General features: G+C 38.4%; 1 protein-coding gene across 10 annotated transcripts in view; it reads right to left on the reverse strand.

Moving 5' to 3' along the window:
• EIF4G3 (eukaryotic translation initiation factor 4 gamma 3) overlaps positions 1-3949 on the reverse strand; it is a 220991-nt gene extending 217042 nt beyond the window's left edge. For all 10 annotated transcript variants that reach the window (XM_061148102.1, XM_061148101.1, XM_061148099.1 and 7 more), the window contains exon 1: positions 3821-3949. The gene's annotated coding sequence lies outside the window, so the exon portion shown is untranslated. The remainder of the gene's footprint in view (positions 1-3820) is intronic.
• Positions 3950-21207: the final 17258 nt, after the last annotated feature.

Genomic DNA, 21207 nt, shown 5'->3' on the forward strand with positions numbered 1-21207 from the left:
CTAATAGCACATGTGGTTAAAGAAGCTTCTTTCATCTTTTCTGCAGTTGATTTGAAATCGAACATTAATAGTTCTGTGTATAAGAATAAACCACACTATTTCCAATAGAAAATGACCAAGCCAGGCTTGTACTTTTACCCTGGAAGGAATAAGCAAAGACCTGGAAAGACATCTCAAACTCCTAGAGGGAGCTTCTAAATTTCACACTAATACCAGAATGGTAGCCAGATTAGGTGAGTTAAGACACACACGCACACACACGTGCACACACACACACCCACACATCCTGAAAAGAATCAAGTTGGAGATGCACAAAAATACCAAGTGTCACTTAATGAAAGCATACATGTGTCCTCTTCTCACGCAAGATTTTATATAATCTTGGTAAAAACTCTCTTGAAGAGCAGCACAATTCTAATTCTACCCTATATAGCAATGAAGAAACCAAGTTTTAGAGATACTCAAAAATTTACCCAACATCATATAATCAGAAACTGACAGATCAGGTCCCAGAACCTGGAATCTATTTGACTCTAAGCCTGAAAAATTTTTCCCACTATTTTGAAGACTCTACTTTCCATCATGATCGACAAACATGTTAACTATTAAAACCTAAGGAGATTGAGTTTCCCGCAAAACACCCCGATTTTCCAGGTATGTCAATTTAGAAAGATTTCCTCAACTCTATCAACAAACATTAAGACATTGTTAAGAGACAAATAAATTCATTATAAGGCTGCCTCCCCTGTCTGAAAGGTGGGTATAAAAGCGGGTAGTGAATGAGATGTGATGTACTGGGTTCATTCATCAAATCAGGAAGAATGATGATAACAAAAAAGACCACAAAAGAAAAGCAAGGTAACATCTGGTGACCTTTCTTGGGATTTACGCACTCTGACTTCTAAAAGCAACTCATAGAATGGCATACAAAAAGATATTGGTGGGCTCGACAACTGAGACCACTGCTAGATCATCCTTCCTTAAATGCAAACTATGCATCTGCAAGCCGCCCTCTTTCAGAACACTTCAGCACTTTGGGCAAACTGCTGAGGTCAAGTCACAACTGGGAACAGGAAGAATTTGAAATGGAAAACTAAGCTATTCCCCCTTACATGCCAGCTATTGACCGCTTGCCTTTCAGCTCAAAAGTCAACCTATTTGCCAGTTCAGAGAAAATGGGTCTGGCACAGTGTAAATGTTTCTCAGTAAAGGACACTGTAAAGATACTGCAAGAGGGGAGGGTTCTGCCCCCCACTCTCCCCAGGATACAGCAGCCAGCAGCGCCCAGAGGCTGACGGCCACCCCAGGCACCCTCTCAGGCTGCTCTGCAGCAGAGCACCTCCACCAAGAAACTGCCCTGGGCAGGGTTTCCCCTCAGTGACTCAGAATTCTGGCACATTCCAGAGAGCTGATTTCTAGTTCCACTGATGCAGTACCGCAACAATTTCTCTACCATTCAGAGAACCACATCAAGCCGATCTCAGCCCAAGGTGGGGGTGGGGAGCAGCCTCCTGCCTAGCGCTAGCATGAAAGTAAAAGAGGCATACGGTTACAAAGGCCCTTTTTTTTTTTTTAAAGATTTTGGAGAGAACATACATTACACTTGAGTTTGAGACACCTCAACGGACCTTCAAAGTGATCTGCGAGGTTTCCAACTTTGATTTAGGAAAAGAAACAAGGAGCCTCTGCAGAAACTTCAGGCTGCAACGCCAGCTTCTCTACCACATGGGACCGAGGCTCCAGGTTCAGGCCGTCTGAAGTGTCCGTGGCAAGCAGAGCTGCTTACGGAGCCTCGAGTCATCGTGCTCCGCAGAAGCTCTTTGCCAAAGGAACTGGTGCTAGAGACGTCAGCTTTCCTCAGCATTCTGCAAGATGGATTTCCAGCACGCTCCACTGGTAAGACATTACTGACGCCACGTACTCTCTACTGTTAGGTATGCCATAGCCATGCGCTCTCTGGTAATGGGGTGAAGAAGAACCTTCAGGGGAACTCTAACCTAGCCCCGGGAAAAGCAGCTACTCTGTACATTTGTTGTTTTTGCATCCTTTAAGGTTTTCTCTCATTACTCCAATCCCCTATTATACTTAATAAACCCTTTATACAAAACTTTCCCTACTCAAACTACTACACAGTGTTTCTTTTCTCCTGAGACACATTCCTGGGTGTTCACTGGACAGACTGATGTTGAAGCGGAGTACTTTGGCCACTTGATGCAGAGAGATGACTCATTTGAAAAGACACTGAGTGCTCGCTTCGGCAGAACATGTACTAAAATTGAAAAGACCCTGATGCTGGGAAAGACTGAGGGCATGAGGAGAAGGGGACGACAGAGGATGAGATGGTTGGATGGCATCACCGACTCAATGGACATGGGTTTGGGCAGACTCCGGGAGTTGGTGATGGACAGGGAGGCCTGGCGTGCTGCGGTTCATGGGGTCGCAGAGAGTTGAACACGACTCAGTGACTGAACTGAACTGAGACACATACCAACATACCGTATCAAGAGCTTGGGTGGCTCTCTTCCATACTATGAAACCAACATTGGAAACATCTTAAATGATTTAGAATTCACTTTGACATGCTTTACTTTTAAAGCTCAAAATTAAACAGGAATTATTTAGACCGAGTTTAAGTACAGCAGCAGTAGTAGCAGCTGTGTTAGTTGCTCCGTCATGCCTCTCTGAGACCCCATGGACTACAGCCCGCCAGGCTCCTCTCTCCATGAAACTCTTCAGGCAAGAATACTGGAGTAGATAGTCATTGCCTTTCTCCAAAGGATCTTCCCAACCCAGGGATTGAACCCAGGGGTCTTGCACTGCAAGCAGATTCTTTATCATCTGAGCATGAATGGTGCTATTTCAATTATGGTTTGGCATACTGCACATTCCTTCACCAAACATTCTATAGTTTAAACTATCGTTCATCAACCCTTAGCTTATAATTGCCGGCCTTTAGCACTATTATTAGTAATTCCTTCTCTTATTATTCAAGCTCTTCAAAGGCATAAAAGATAAAGGCCCACATTGAAAACAAGTTACAAAATTAATTTTCATTATTAAAAGGAATGGTTATTAGGTATAAATATTGATAATCTCAAATAGCATGATTCAAAGTTACTGGCTTAACTATGTCTACATTCCAATAAGAGACATCCTATCTCTATACCACTGTTAACCACAAGGAAGATCAAATAAGCATGTAATGGTGAGTTGGCACAAGCTGAAAGAGCTCTTGGGAAAGGGCTTAATATGCAGGGAACCCACAGGGACACCTTAAAACAGTATAACAGTGTCTCCTGTGCCTAGTAACTGGAAATAAACTAATAGTTCACTACTCTTGAACACTTCAACAAAATTTTAAGCCTAACAATTTTAATAATCTATTTACAAAATCACACCAACAAAAATTACTAAGAGGAAAAGACATCATATCTTTTAGAAAAGTAGAAACTAACCGTCAACAATCCACCAGAAAGTGAGAAGCAGCAAGACTATCAGATCACACACTGAAATGCACACACACGCTTCATGGGATTGGTGAGGAACCTGAGAATTATACTCTAATTTCCAAAACAATCAAACAAAAAAACCTAAATGTCACTGCCAGTTTATTCTCAATGACTCCAGAAACGAAATGCGTAAAACTGTTACTAGCCACCATTATGGGAGGTATGTCTAAAAAATGTAGTAACACAAAACAGAAATAAGACAAAACTGAAATTTCTCTTCAAATAATATTGTATGTTTGTTTAAAAGTTAGTTTTAGAAAAATTCGGCCTTTACAAGGAAATTTATTTTAGGAAAAAAAGGTTTTTCTTACTTGAGAGAGTCCAGGGGACGATGCATGTCCCGGGGGCGTTGCCGCAAGATTTGGATGCCCCTTGTTTATCTCATGTGCTGAGTAAGGGGAAGGGGTCGGGGGTCCCGGTTGCCTTGCTACTTGTGTTACCTGTGAAGAAATCGGTATTTAGTAAGAGTATTAGTAACTCAGTACTAATAAATATTGCAAAAGTAGCTTATTTTTAAAAAATTAAATTCTCTATCTCACAAATTATATTAAAATAAATATAAAATAAGACTAAAAGCTTAAAATTTCATAAATTTAAACAATGAAATTAGTATAAAAAAAGAGAAATGAATATTTTTATCCACTTGATAAAAGATTCTCAAAGCATACTAAAAAGTAAAAATTTTAAAGGAAAAATATAAACAAAAAAGCCAGACTAGAAACAACATCCTATAGGATGCCATTTATTTGATATTTTGTAAAAGGAACAAAAAGGAAATATCAATAAATGATTACAAGAGCAAATAGTAACTATAAAAAGGGCAAAAGGAAATTCTAGGGAGTGACATAACTTGCTTCAAGATCATGACTGTATGCAGATTACAGATCTCTCTGTACCTGTCAAAACCGATGGAAGTATACACAGAACTGTGATAAGGCGAATTTTACCTTAAATAAATTATACCTCAATAAACCTGATCCAAAAAAGTTACTTATAGAGCATAATCGCATTTTTGTTTCTAAAAAAGCACATCTAAATATACATATACATATTTCTATATGTGTATTTATGTGTAAATTCGTGTGCATATATAAATATATACATACTCACAAGTATGCATACATCTTATTAAAAAAGATTTATAAAAAAGATACACAAAGATCTTAATAGAAAGCATGCAAGTGTTTTTTCCTATCATTTTTATATTTTCATATAGTTCAACAGTCACGAACCTGAGCAATCAAAAAAAATAGCATATGCTTTTATGTAAATAAAAATTATGTCTCCCCCACTTTTTATTGGTAATAAACCACCCATCAGCCTTTGAGAAGCATGAAACCACTTTACTCTGGCCCCTTTCTAGCATCTAACAATCAGTCTTACCCAACTCTATCAGTCTAACCCACAAAAGTACTGACAATTTGGCTAACCTCCATGAATAAGGGGCAATTCTGCAGTTGTGTTTGTTAAGTCACTTCAGTCGTGTCTGACTCTTTGCGACACTATGGACTATAGCCCGCTAGGCTTCTCTGTCCACGGGATTCTCCAGCAAGAATGCTGGAGTGGTTGCTATTTCCTTCTCCAGGACATCTCCCCAACCCAGGGATCAAACCCTCATCCCTTATGTCTGCAGCACTGGCAGGCATGTCCCTTACCACCAAGACCACCTGGTAAGCCCCATCTACCCATCTGAGACATAACTTCCTGCTTTTTCATGCTGATTAACTTTCTGTAATGTGGCTTTTGTTCAAGTCTCTGTGGAGCTGTGGTTCTTCTGGCTTCTTCTGTCTGCCCTCTGATATAGGAGGCGAAGAGGCTACAGTGAGCTTCCTGATGGGAGGGACTGGTGGTGAGGTTATCTAATATAAAACAATTCATTCTCCTTAGGTTGAGTGGAGCCATGAATCCCTTGCAATCTAATAGAAACAAACTTCTTCCTATACTCATATTTTTAAATGCATAAATAGATTACAAAAACCAATTATGTTGAAATATGGGTATTAATACATTAAGACAAAATTGTGATATAATATACATTCTGTATTACTGTATTGAAAATAGTAACTAACGACAGTTGCTGCCCCATTCATAATTCAAAGAAATGATAACATTCAGTGAGATATTTTAACCCAGTTCTTAGATCCCCTGAATTCTACCACAGAGTTAAAAACTCTACCCAGGGAGAAATGAAAGTGGTCTCTAAATGACATTAAGTTTTCCTAGAATTCAGTCAGTCAGTCAGAAGCTCTGAAGAAAGTGTACTCTTGGTAATTTAAGCCTAAAATTCTTTGCATGCATGCACACTAAGTCACTTCAGTCATGTCTGACTCTTTGCAACTCTATGTCTACAGCCCATCAGCGTCCTCTGTCCATGGGATTCTCCAGGCAAGAATACTGGAGTGGGCTGCCATGCTCTCCTCCAGGGGATCTTTCCGAACCAGGGACTGAACCCGTATCTCTTATGTCTCCTGCATTGTCAGATTTAGTTCAGTTCAGTTGCTCAGTAGCGTCTGACTCTTTGTGAACCCCATGGACTGCACCACGCCAGGCTTCCTTGTCCATCACCAACTCCCGGAGCTTGCTCAACATCATGTCAAGCAACTCACTGATGCCATCCAACCATCTCATCCTCTGTCATCCCCTTCTCCTCCTGGCTTCAATCTTTACCAGCATCAGGGTCTTTTCCAATGAGTGGGTTTTTCACATCAGGTGGCCGAAGTATTGGAGCTTCAGGTTCAGCATCAGTCCTTCCAATGAATATTCAGAAATGATTTCCTTTAGGATGGACTGGTTGGATCTCCTCGCAGTCCAATAGATTCTCAAGAGTCTTCTCCAACACCACAGTTCAAAAGCATCAATTCTTTGGTGCTCAGCTTTCTTTATAGTCCAACTCTCACATCCAAACAGGACTTCTGGAAAAACCATAGCTTTGAGTAGACGGACCATTCTCAGCAAAGTAATATCCCTGCTTTTGAATATGCTGTCTAGGTTGGTCACAGCTTTTCTTCCAAGGAGTAATAAGTGCCTTTTAATTTCATGGCTGTAGTCACTATCTGCAGTGATTTTGGAGCCCAAAAAAATAAAGTCTCACATTGTTTCCCCATCTGTTTGCCATGAAGTGATGGGACCAGATGCCGATCTGTGCTTTTAGAATGTTTTCAGCCAGCTTTTTCACTCTCCTCTTTCACTTTCATCAAGAGGCTCTTCAAGTTACTCTTCGCTTTCTGCCGTAAGGATGGTGTCATCTGCATACCTGAGGTTATTGATATTTCTCCTGGCAATCCTGATTCCAGCTTGTGCTTCAACTAGTCGGGCATTTCCAATGATGTACTCTGCGTACAAGTTAAATAAGCAGGGTGACAATATGCAGCCTTGACGTACTCCTTTCCCAATTTGGAACCAGTCTGTTGTTCCATGTCCAGTTCTAACTGTTGCTTCTTGGCCTACATAGATTTCTCAGGAGGCAGGTAAGGTGGTCTGGTATTCCCATCTCTTTAAGAATTTTCCACAGTTTGTTGTGATCCACACAGTCAAAGGCTTTGGCAGAGTCAATAAAGCAGCAGTAGATATTTTCTTGAACTCTCTTGCTTTTTCAATGATCCAGCAAATGTTGGCAATTTCATCTCTGGTTCCTCTGTCTTTTCTAAATCCAGCTTGAACATCTGGAAGTTCTCGGTTCACGTAATGTTGAAGACTTGCTTGGAGAATTTTTGAGCATTACTTTGCAAGCATGTGAGATGAGTGCAATTGTACGGTAGTTTGAGCATTCGCTGGCATTGTCTTTCTTTGGAATTGGAATGAAAACACCTTTTCCAGTCCTGTGGGCACTGCTGAGTTTTCCAAATTTGCTGGCATACTGAGTGCAGCACTTTCACAGCATCATCATTTAGGACTTGAAATAGCTCAGCTGAAATTCCATCACCTCCACTTGCTCTGTTCGTAGTGATGCTTCCTAAGACCTACTTGACTTCAGACTCCAGGATGTCTGGCTCTAAGTGAGTGATCACACCATCATGGTTATCTGCATCATTAAGATCTTTTTGGTATAGTTCTTCTGTGTATTCTCGCCAGGTTACGTCTAGCAGGTTATATTGGCAGGTTATGTCTATCTAAAACAGACATGAATACCTAGAGGTTCAGCTACCCATTCCCAAAGTTAAAATAAAATGGACTCATGGAGAACTAGTACACTCAAAAGCTTACAGGTTAAGAAGAGACACAAATATGGTAAAAAGGGACCAAAGTTTAAAATAGAAATTAACTGTATTTCATTTATTGCTTTTTTTTTTTTGGCCATGTGACATGTGGGATCTTAGTTCCCAGACCAGGGATCGAACCTACACCCCCTACCATTGGAAGCATGAAGTCTTAACCAATGGATGTCCAGGGAAGTCCTTCTTCCTCCTTTTCAAGTAGCTTTATGATTTTCTTGAAAACTTTGTTTACAATTTCAAGTCAAAATTACATTTATAAGGGCATGAGGTTTACCATGAACTGTTATAGCATTTATAAATCTCAGCACGGCAATTTTTCAAAGGATAAAAATCAAAGTGCTATCTACATATCTACTTTAGGAAAAATTAATAACCAGAATGAAGAGTTCTTACATGCAAATCTCTCACTAACAAGGCTTTATAAATTTATATCCTTATATACTTTAAAACTTTAAATATTTTGATATTTTACTAAAGCAAAGCATCAAAATAGATACATATTTTTAACACTACGATAAAAATTTTCTCAGTGAAATAAGTTAGCTATATTAAATATCAGGTCAATTCTCCAATTCATTATGATAAAACAAAGATTAAATTTACCCAGGTAAAAAAATCCTAATGTGGGAAAATTTTTTAAAAATTGCTGATTAGGGGCTTCCCTGCTGGCTCAGTTGATTAAGAATCCACCTGCAATGCAGAAGACCTGGGATCGATCCCTGGATTGGAAACATCCCCTGGAGATGGGAACAGCTACCCACTATAGTATTCTGGCCTGGAGAATTCCCTGGACTGTGTAATACATGTATTTAACTCAAATAAAACAAACAGACAAAAAAAACCAAATCTTCCCTGAAATTAATAGTAAATGAATATTAAAATATATCACGATATGTCCATGTTACACAAAGCAATCTATAGGCTTTACGTGATCTCTATAAAACTACCCATGACATTTTTCACGTAACTAAAACAAAGACTTCTAAAATTTACAGGGGACCATGAACACTTAGAATTCCCAAAGCAATCATGAGGAAAAAGAACAAAGCAGGTAGCATAATTTTTTCAGACCTCACACAACACTATCAAGTCACAATAATCAAAACAGTGTGGTACTGGTGCACACACACATACACACACACACAAATAGATACCTGGACCAATGGAACAGAATAGAGAGTTCAGAAATAAACTCACACACCTATGGTCAATTAATCTTCAACAAGGAGGCGAGAATATACAATGGGGAAAAGACAGTCTCTTGAGCAAGTGGTGCTGAAAAGTTGGAAAGCTGCATGCAAATCAATGAAGTTAGAACATACCCTCAGGCTATACATACACTCAAAACAGCTTTAAGAGTTATATACAAGACAAGACATAAAACTCCTAGAAGAGAACACAGGTAAGACATTTTTTGAGATCATATTGCTATAACCTATGTCCTTTGAATATAGTGGCAAGTTCTCATGTAGTGAGGAAAAAAACAAGTTTTCTCATTATTTAGTATTAGTACCATCTCAACTGTGAAGGCTGGGAGCAGAAGTATAAAATAGCTAATTAACTACCTCCAAAGCTAAAAAAATTTTTCTCTTTTATACAATACTTTATTTAAGCAAAATTAATCAATCATTTCTTGGTATGCAGAGAGAGGGACAGTGTGTCTGTGTGTGCATGCGCACTATATTTAAAAGATTATATGCCGAGAAATATTCATTTTTTATGGATATTATAGTTTTGCACTGGCAATAATATGGAAGATCCAGAATTGCCATTCATATGCTCGTGGAAATATAGATTGGTACAAGTTCTCTGGGAAAGAACTTGGCCCTAGCTAGTACCTTTGAAAACAGGTATGTCCTTTAGTTTAACTCTCACTTTGTTTTTCTGTCTTTCTTTTTTCTTGAAGGATAATGGCTTTATAGCACAGTTGGAACAGCAGCTCTGCCACATAGCCTAGCTCTTTGTAGGTATACATTTGTGAGAAAACAGGAAAATGTGCACCAAAATACATGTACAAAAATATTCATAGTTGCACTGTTCTTTTTACCCAATACTGGATAACATGAACATTCATTAGCTGGAGAATGAATCAGTAATGAAATATTTTCCTATATGGAAATCAAATTAAAAACTAGAGCAACATTTCACAATTTAAATGACTCTCATAAATGTTAATGAGTGAAAAAGAACACAGAATATAGAGTATGATTCCAAAAATGATTCCAAAACAAACAAAATTTGACTGTATTAATTCAGAAATACATAACTGAATGGCAACACTGTAAACAAAAGCAGGAAATTTTTTTAAGGCATCTATATATCAGGAAGAGAAGGAGGAGACATCAGAAAAGGCCATATCATGTTTCATTCTTTTAAGCCTGGGAGGTGAGACAGTTTTTGTTTTAAAATTATTTGTTAAACTCTACTTTTATGTTTTATGCACTTTCAAGCATGTATAATTCTCTTCAACTCCCTAAAAAAGACTAGAAACAAAAACAACCAAATTATTCAGGGTGAAGGTTAAAATATTACTTACAGTGGTATTAGTTATATTGCTGTTCTACAAGAGTAGAAAAAATAAAAAAAGAAAATAAACTAAAAGAATATCTCAGGACTTCCCTGGCAGTCCAGTGGTTAAGATCCCTGGATGGGGAACTAGGATCCCACATGCCGCAGGGCTTGGTCTAAACAAAAAATAAATGAAGGGAAAAAAGAAAGAAAACCTCTAAAATTCTGACTGAGTAAAAAGTTCAACCAGCTAGAAAATTTCATTCAAAAGTTCTACTTAAAACCATCTCCTATAAAATCAATGATATTTGTTGTTTAATGAGCAATATAACTTGAAGAATCTTTTGAAAATGTAAAGCTAAACCATAAAGACCATGGAAACTGAGATTAGTCAGTAAGTATAAAGTTGATTAAATAGAAAGTTGATTTGTTCAGCACTAAATTACCTGATTTAATAAAATATTCTGGCCAATTAAAAGCTATAACATATAAACTACAATTTCAAAAAACAGCTATTTAAAAAGTAAAGTTTCCTGAACATGATCATTCTTTTGACCCAAGAGAAATGAAAATACTGTGCAGGAAACGTATGTGGCGGGGGGAAAAACGACCAGGTGTAAACAACAGGGAATAAGGTCTACAGAGAACTGGCGTGAATGCCCATCCCCCATACAGAAGCAGATACTCAGTTGGAGCCAAGTGCCACCATTTATAATTTCAAACAAGTCATGCAGTATCTTCCAAGTTTTCAAGAAAAACTAAAGTAAAGATTTTTACAAAAAATTTTCCTGACTTCCAAAACACTGTACTAGCCAAATAAAGCACATCGATACCTGAAGAGGACAGGCAGCCAGAGTGTGAATCTGGCTCAGGGGTACCTCATGATCACCAATGAAACATAAAACTTTCTAGGTTTTTTTTTTCCTTTAGACAAAATGAGGAGCTATTTATTACTTTCAACAACAGAAGTAGAGTATCTTTGTACCACACTTTGAACCTAAGGTTCAGGGTAACACAAACAAGGCCACATACTATGTGTCCATGTGGTGACTTGCATTACCTGAAAGGAACCCTGAACTTAGGGAACCTGAATATTTTATGACGGACAGTAAGCATGCTGCCTTTTGCTCCAGAAAGAAAAATTATCTCTTTTATACAGTAAGCATGCGTGCCCATTTGCTCTGAATGTCTTATACACAGCTATGGTATTCTTCCATCTCTGTCACTTTATGTACTAACACAAGGGACAGGGTAATAAAAGGAAAATGAAAATAGTAACGCTGTGATGAATTTATCCAGAAATCACCAATCAGCAAATCTAGAAAAAATAAACTCTATTTTAAGGAAGTACTCACATATAGACTTATGATTGAATTCTAGACAGATATGAATGAATATAGATATATTGTTAAACATTATATACACACATATAAAACACATTTTTATTCATTGCATCTACATATACATGTTGCCCAATATATGCAATAAAAACACAGCACTTAAAAACAATTAAATCTTTGTCAAAAGAATTGCAAAAAATTCCTGTCAAGAAATAATGTTTTCAGAAAAATAAATAAATAAATAAATTCATTCCTATAAAGGCAAACATAGTACATAGTTTATGTCTGAGAAGTCATCCCTTAATTTTTTATCCCAAGATGAAGTTTACTTAGTGAAATCATCTAAAAGCATTTCAACAGCTGCAACTCCCACATGAAAATTACCAAGTTCAATCTGGGGTAGACTGGAAGGATTCCAAAGCTTTTCTTCAGTTCAGTTCAGTTCAGGCGATCAGTCGTGTTCGACTCTTTGCGACCCCATGGTCTGCAGCACGCCAGGCTTCCCTGTCCATCACCAACTCCCAGAGTTTACTCAAACTCGTGTCCATTGAGTCAGTGATACCATTCAAATATCTCATCCTCTGTCATCCCCTTCTCCTCCCGCCTTCAATCTTCCCCAGCATCAGGGTCTTTTCCAAAGAGTCAGTTCTTTGCATCAGGTGGCCAAAGTAGTGAAGCTTCAGCTTCATCATCAGTCCTTAAAATGAATATTCAGGACTGATTTCCTTTAGGATGGACTGGTTGGACTGCCTTCTTACTTGGCTAATTTCAATACTCAAGCCTCAGCTCTCCACCCCTCCTGGTGAGTTTTTCATATCATCCTATTTCTTCCTTCAGATTATTTATTTCCCAATATTTAGAGATATTTTTAACTAGAAATATTGGGAAATAAAAGCTGATTTAGTCAATTAAAAAAGGAACACTACAGTGAATACTAGAAAATTTTACTAAGTATCATGACATTTTTTCAAAGTCAGACATTATTACTGCCAAACTCCTCCCAAAAACCAAGGAAAAGAGAAAGTATATTACCTTCCTCCTTGCTCTACTCTTAGCTACACTTATTAGGTTGAACCATGTGGAATTTCTGAAATTGAAGTTTTTTTTCACGTTTTTTAAAAAGGCAATTTCATATAATTCGAGTAATATTTAATTACTCAAGCAAATAGATGCTGTCATGGACACTTCTACCATGGACTCTCTAAGTACTGGGTTCAATTCTGAGGATTGTTTCTTTTCATATTTATTAATAACTGGTAATGGAAGCTAGTGAAATAAAAACAGATCGCTACTTTTTCAATGTTGACTACCTACCTCAAATCAGTAATGAAATAAAAATAAGAAAAAAACATCTGCCCTCAGAAACATGTCTAGGAATCAAAGGTAACAAAGAGAGGATACCATGTGAGAATCCTCCTTAGCCAGAGGGCAAACTGTGGTAGGCAGAATTCTAAAATGGCTCTCAATATTCCTGTCTCTGGTGCACACACTCTGTATAATTCTTTCCCCTTAATATACCAGTGAACATGATGGAATATCACTCCTGTGATTAGGTAACTAAATAGCTGACTTCAAGTTAATCAACAGAGATTCCCCTGGGTGGGTCTGAACTTTTTAGCTGAGCTCTTTAAACCACAGTGAATCAAAGAGAGATTCTCTTGCTGTTCTTAAAGACTAAGCCTTCCAGATTATGAGAGGACCACACAGCAAGGACCTGAAGGTAGCCTCGAGGACCTGAGAGCAATTCATAGCCAACAGCCAGTAAGAAAACAAGGACCCGAGTCCAACAACCACAAGGAAATAAAGTCTTCCAACAATCCGAATGAGTATGGAAGTGAATTCCAAGCCTTACATGAGATGCCCTGGTAGATGAAATGAAAACATGAGGGAGAGAAGGAAAGTGAGAGAGATGGGGGAAGAGAGGGGAAAAGAGAGAGACAGAGACAGGAGGAAGAGACAAAGAGAAATCCAAGAAAGAGAGTGTGTGTGTGGGGGGGGGGGGGGGGGGAGACGGGGGGATGGGGGTGGGGCGGTGGGTGGGGTTAGACAGAGAGACACAGAGAAAGAGAGAAGGAGGAAAGGAGGAGGGAAGGAAGGTGCAGCTTAGGTGAGAAAGAATCCGCCTGCAATGCAGGAGACACCGGTTCGATTCCTGGGTCGGGAAGATCCCCTAGAGATAGGAAAGGCTACCACACCAGTATTCCTGCCTGGAGAATTCCATGGACTGTATAGGCCATGGGGTCACAAAGACACGACTGAGTGACTTTCACTTTCACTTTTCACATGAGATTCCAGTCTCTTTGTTTATACTTTAATTTCAGCATGGTCCTAAGCAGAGGACCCTAACAGCTCAGATCCACCTAATCTGTGAGATAACACATGGGTGCTATGTTAAGCTGTTAATTCTGGGGTGACTTGTTACATAGTAGTAACAAAAACTAGGGAAAGAACTCACATGCCAGAAAAATGACAGGTATAAGACCCTGAAAGTTTGACAAGGTCATGCAATGGGCATGACTCAACTGTTCCAAGTGGAGTAGGGAGTAATCCCCCCATCCCGAAGCTAAAAAGATATTGCAGCAGAGACAATATTGCTTAAGGGCTTAAGTATGGTACGGACTTTGATAAGTGGAGTAACCTATAGGAAATTTTAAGCAGGACCATGACAATGGCACCCCACTCCAGTACTCTTGCCTGGTAGGCTGCAGTCCATGGGGTCGCGAAGAGTCAGCCATGACTGAGCGACTTCACTTTCACTTTTCACTTTTATGCATTGGAGAAGGAAATGGCAACCCACTCCAGTGTTCTTGCCTGGAGAAACCCAGGGACGGGGCTGCACAGAGTTGGACATGACTGAAGTGACTTAGCAGGAGCAGTATGAGCAGATCTGATGTTTTCAAAGATTATTTTGGCTGCTTTGTGAAAAGAACAGAAGTACGTAAGAATGGAAACAATTAGTTTAAATGCTATCACAATAAACTAGGCCAAAACTGATGGTAACTTAGAACAGTAAAAATAAAGATGAAAAGAAGCTGGAACAATTTGGGTTGTGTATCAAAGGCAGAGCAAACAAAATTCCTATTGATTTGACTGAAAAGAAGGGACAGAAAGGAATGAGGATTGACCGATTCACTTATTTAATATGTATTTACTGAGAACAAACTATATGTCACACACTGCTGCGTGGGATACAAAATTAGGTGAGATTCTAAAATCTCTGTCTTCATGGAGTTTACATCCTAGCTGAAGAAAACAAAATAATAATAAAATAATAATAATAAAAGATACAATAATATTTAAAATATATATTTAAAAGGGATAACTATATGAAAACAGATGATGGCTTTTAAGTTTATGGTTTGAAATATTAAGTGGGTGGAGATACTACTGTGAGATAGGAGAACAGACTTAGGGGAAGGGGTAATCAAAAGCAACATATGCCTAACAGATATCCAAATGGCTAAGTAGCCATTTCAATATTTGAATCCAAGCTGAGAAGAGAAGTCAGGGGCTGGGGAGGATAAATTTAGAAGTAGGTTGGTATCGAACTTTCAAGTGGTCTCTAAACTAACTATGAAAACTAGCAAATAAAGCTATGAAAAACCTTGCAATTTATAAACCGAAGGGATCTATTTGGTCAGTGTTAACTGTTGCATACTCCAGTATTCTTGCCTCGAGAATACCATGGACAGAGAAGCCTGGAAGGGAGTCACAAGAGTCGGCCACGATTTAGCGACTAAACCAGCACCACCACCACCAAGACACTGCTCACCCTCTCAGTGGAATCAATGTGGCTAATTTCTCTACTCAGAATCCCTAAAGAATAAACAAGGTTATCATAGGACAAATCAAGAATGTCTCAAACTAAAACTAAACCAAAGTCAGAATCTCAGAATTTTAAAGACAAAAGCTAACTGAAAGATAATCTAATTTCAGCAGTGCTAGGATCAATATAGACTTATTACCATAGAGAATGAGGCTCACAAGTATTTTTTTCTAGAATGGTAATTTTTTTTTAATTGACATATAACAAAAGTTCCTCTGTCTTTTTTTAATGGGTGTGCTGATGTCAGAACAGAATATAAAGGACAGGACAGATAGCCATAATACAAACCAATTTAATATGATTGCTAATTTTAACTCCTCTGGACACATACTCAATACTGATTGAGCATCAATACTCTGTCAGGCACTGTATTAAGCTATGAAGTGAAACAACCCTTGTCCTTAGGAGTTCCAATAAAAAGGATATCACAGTAAGTAAAGAAACAAGATGTGATAAATCCTATTTTTTAATGTATTTTCAATTTACTGTATTTAAAACTGATTAAAAATCAGACAAAACTAGGTCTGAAACTGTGGAAGGGTCTAGTGAAATCAGAGTTGCATGCAGAGAAGTAAAAAGCTTTAGTTCAGACGAAGAATTAGAGATATTATTTTGAAAAGAAATTTGCAGAGTACAGGGATAAGAAAGTAAAGCATGCTCCACAAGTAGGTAAGGGGCTCTCTTTAGAAAGGGTTGGGAAAAGAGAGTTCAGTGGAGTGATGCTGGCACAATTGCAGTCTGATTGTAGCCAGGCGGTGGAAAAACTGCATGTTCTTTGCTAAGACACGTTCATCTTTTGTTCTCAGCAAAGAAGAGCCATTGATTTTTAAAATGATGATGTAATAATCTTATTTATATTGTGAGGGTAAGAGATAGGGTAGCACGTCCACCAAAAAAAATTACATACTAATGTTCCTTATTCATAACAGCCAATAAATCAAGTATCTACGGCCAATATCCGTTGGATCATAGAAAAAGCAAGAGAAATCCAGAAAAACACCTACTTCTGCTGCACTGACTATGCTAAAGCCTTTGACTGTGTGGATCACAACAAACTGGAAAATTCTCAAAGAGATGGGAATACCAGACCACCTTATCTGCCCCCTGAGAAACCTGTAAACAGGTTAAGAAGCAACAGTTAGAATCAGACATGGAACAACAGACTGATTCAAAACTGGGAAAGGAGTGTACGTCAGTGCTGTATATCATCACCATGTTTAATTAATATATGCAAAGAACATCATGCAAAGTGCCAGGATTGGATGAAATACAAGCTGGAGTCAAGATTGCAGGGACAAATGTCAACAGCCTCACATATGCAGATGATACTACTCAAATGGCAGAAAGTGAAGAGGAAGTAAAGAGTTTCCTGATGAAGGTGAAAAAGGAGAGTGAAAAAGCTGGCTTAAAACTCAAAATTCAAAAAACTAAGATGATGATTTTCAGTCCCATGATTTCATAACAAATAGAAGGGCAAAAGGTAGAAACAGTGACAGATTTCCTCTTCTTGGGCTCTAAAATCACTGTGGACGGTGACTGCAGCCATGACATTAGAAGATGATTGTTTACTGGCAGGAAAGCTATGACAAACCTAGACAGCGTATTTAAAAAGCAAAGACATCACCTTGCTGACAGAGGTCTGTATAGTCAAGGATAAGGTATTTCCAGTAGTCATGTTTGGATGTGAGAGTTGGACCATAAAGAAGGCTGAGCACCAAAGAATTGATGCTTTCAAACTGTGGTACTGGAGAAGACTATTCAGAGTCCCTTGGACTGCAAGGAGATCCAACCAGTCCATCCTAAAGGAAATCAAACCTGAATATTCATTGGAAGGACTGATGCTGAAGTTGAAACTCCAATTCTCTGGCCACCTGACGCAAAAAACCAACTCACTGAAAAAGACCCTGATGCAGGGAAAGATTGACGGCAGGAAAAGAAGGGGTCAACAGAGGATGAAATGACTGGATGGCATCACTGACTAAATGGTATGAGTCTGAGCAAATTCAGGGAGATAGTAAAGGACAGGGAAGCCTGGCATGCTGCAGTCCATGGGGTCGCAAAGAGTCAGACACAACTGAGCGACTGAACTGAACTGATGAAAAGATAATTATACATATATCCATACAATAGATACTATTAAGCAACAAAAACATGCTAAGAAAAGTAAGTCTTATATGAAATACTGAGAACGGGCAAATCTATCAGAGACAGAAAGAAGATCAATGGTTGTCGAGGCCTGGTGTGGGGCTTCCCAAGTGGCTCAGACAATAAAGAATCTGCCTGCAATGCAGACGTAAGATACAGGGGTTTGATCCCTGCATCGGGAAGAACCCCTAAAGAAAGGAAGGGCAACCAACACCAGTATTCTTGCTTGGAGAATCCCGTGGGCAGAGGAGCCTGGCGGGCTACAGCCCACGGGGTTGCAAAGAGTCAAGACACAGCTGAAGCAACATAGCACAAACATGAGAGCAAGAGCTGGGGTGTTGGGGAGTAACAGGCTAACGAAGGACACAGGCTTTCTTTAGGGGGTGATGAAAATGTCCCAAAATTGACTTTGGTGAGGACTGTACACCTCTGAATATGCCAAGATCCAATAACTGTACATTTTAAATGGGTGAATTATATGATATTCAAATGTTGTCTCAATAAAGACAAGAGACAAACACAGAATCTAGAGCTGAGGAAGCAAACTGGGTAGTAATGGGAAAGATGATGATTTTCACATGGGAACCAATGTAAAAGGACCAATTTGAGAAGTAACAATTTTAATCAAGAGTGGCAGAGATAAGTTATGATTTCTACATGCAATACATCACAGTATCCAAAGGAATCAACAGGAAAGTTACAAAGATTCAGGTCTAAGTGCAGGAAAAGACAAGGCAGATCTAGACATATTTTATGCTATTCACCTAACATGAACTTGGGATCACTGGCTTTGGTGACACCAATAACAAACTCTATATTCAAAATTTCTATCTTAGTTACTATTCATTTTGTTCTCATCTATTCTTCTTCCATTGACTTCCCTGGTGGCTCAGTGGTGAAGAATCCACCTGCCAAGCAGGAGACGCAGGTTTGATCCCTGGGTTGGGAAAATTCCCTGGAGAAGGGAATGGCAACCGACTCCAGTACTTCTTTTTTTTTCATTTATTTTTATTAGTTGGAGGCTAATTACTTTACAATATTGTAGTGGTTTCTGCCATACATTGACATGAATCAGCCATGGATTTACACGTGTTCTCCATCCTGATCCCCCCTCCCCATCCCATCCCTCTGGGTCTTCCCAGTTCACCAGCCCCGAGCACTTGTCTCATGCATCCCACCTGGGCTAGTGATCTGTTTCACCCTTGATATTATACTTGGTTCAATGCTGTTCTATCAGAACATCCCACCCTCGCCTTCTCCCCCAGAGTCTAAAAGTCTGTTCTGTATTTCTGTGTCTCTTTTTCTGTTTTGCATATAGGGTTATCGTTACCATCTTTCTAAATTCCATATATATGCGTTAGTATACTGTATTGGTATTTATCTTTCTGGCTTACTTCACTCTGTAGAATGGGCTCCAGTTTCATCCATCTCATTAGAACTGATTCAAATGAATTCTTTTTAATGGCTGAGTAATATTCCATTGTGTATATGTACCACAGTTTTCTTATCCATTCGTCTGCTGATGGGCATCTAGGTTGCTTCCATGTCCTGGCAATTATAAACAGTGCTGTGATGAACACTGGGGTGCACGTGTCTCTTTCAGATCTAGTTTCCTCGGTGTGTATGCCCAGGAGTGGGATTGCTGGGTCATATGGCAGTTCTATTTCCAGTTTTTTAAGCAATCTCCACACTGTTCTCCATAGTGGCTGTACTAGTTTGCATTCCCACCAACAGTGTAAGAGGGTTCCCTTTTCTCCACACCCTCTCCAGCATTTATTGCTTATAGACTTTTGGATAGCAGTCATCACTTTCTAACACCATACACAAAAATAAACTCAAAATGGATTAAAGATCTAAACGTAAGACCAGAAACTATAAAACTCCTAGAGGAGAACATAGGTAAAACACTCTCCGACATAAATCACAGCAGGATCCTCTATGACCCACCTTCCAGAATATTGGAAATAAAAGCAAAAATAAACAAATGGGACCTAATTAAACTTAAAAGCTTTTGCACTACAAAGGAAACTATAAGCAAGGTGAAATGACAGCCCTCAGAATGGGAGAAAATAATAGCAAGTGAAGCAACAGACAAAGGATTAATCTCAAAAATATACAAGCAACTCCTGCAGCTCAATCCCAGAAAAATAAATGACCCAATCAAAAAATGGGCCAAAGAACTAAACAGACATTTCTCCAAAGAAGACATACAGATGGCTAACAAACACATGAAAAGATGCTCAACATCACTCATTATCAGAGAAATGCAAGTCACTCCAGTATTCTTGCCTGGAGAATCCCATGGTCAGAGGATCGTGGTGGGCTACAGTCCATGGGGTCACAAGTGACTCAGACATTATTTAGTGACTGAGCATCCTTCGTCCATTTTAGAAACTGAGGTGCTGAAAATAAAATGGGAGAACACATGACCATACCTAGCTTCAGCTCTATCATTTAATAGATGTGTTACTACGGGCAAATAACTGAAAGAGTCCCACTTTCCTACCTTGTAAAATAGAAATCGTTAAGAGGGATGAATGCAAATTTATAGACACATTTTGGAGAGTGCCTAACAGAGTGCTTGATACACAAAACCTGGAAGCTACTAATATTTCTACCCACAAATTAAACATGAGGTTTATGAAGACCTTTATAGAAACAAATTATTTTCAAAAATATACAGTTTAACTCACTATCTAGGGTATTTTAATCATGGGTATCATGAGTTTGCATTTGTACATACGTATAAGATCAATAACTATTCTTGGAATACAAAAGCATTAAATTAAGATGAAATAAACAAGTTTTAGATCATTTTCCATTAGTTATAACATCTGAGATTTTATCACTTGAGGCATATGCATGAGATAACAAAGTTCTTGACTGACTTAAATCTGGCTTTGTTGATAACACCCACAAAAACAAATTAGCAAAAAGTACAGAAGAACAAACAACAGATCATGAAACCTCCATCAAAAACAAAACAAAATTAAAATGCAATATTGAATCACTGACTAAAAGAATGACTAATACATTGACTGCCTAGTAAAGAAAATTCCTCTATGTTCTGATATATTCCTTAAGGAAACGATTACTGGCTCTAAAAGGGATTCCTATCCTCCTTAGAATTAAATTTTTATTGTTCTTAATATAATTCAGGTTTGGACAATGCAATGAAGAAAATCTTGAGACAAGACTGACAACATACCTAAAACACTACATGTACATTAGATACAGAAAGAGTTTCCCTAAGGTTTCGTCTGTTTTATTTACAGGTCACATGGGAACTCCTGAGAATCTCACAAGAAAGATTCACGGGGATTATCATTCTCCTTTAATATAAGAGTTGGCAAATGTAAATTCTCTTAGCAGTAAAATTGGGAAAAAATTCTGACAGAAAAAGAGTACAGAACAAAAAGCAAGAGTTAAGAAGGAAACAGAATTCATAAACAAAAACTGCTCTTTTTCATCTTTAGAGTACGACTTGTTCATCAAGTATCCAAACTGCATGTTCTAAAAATTTGTTTAGTTGTAATGGGACCAAGAACCTAACTATATTGAGAGGAAATGGAAAAAGAAAGACTGTAAAATAAACTGAAACACCACTTACTGAAGTACAGTCAATGGATAATGACAAATCAATGGTAAAAAAAAAAAACTGTATT

The sequence above is a fragment of the Dama dama genome, chromosome 8 (assembly GCF_033118175.1).
Source record: "Dama dama isolate Ldn47 chromosome 8, ASM3311817v1, whole genome shotgun sequence".
Lineage (NCBI taxonomy): Eukaryota > Metazoa > Chordata > Mammalia > Artiodactyla > Cervidae > Dama > Dama dama.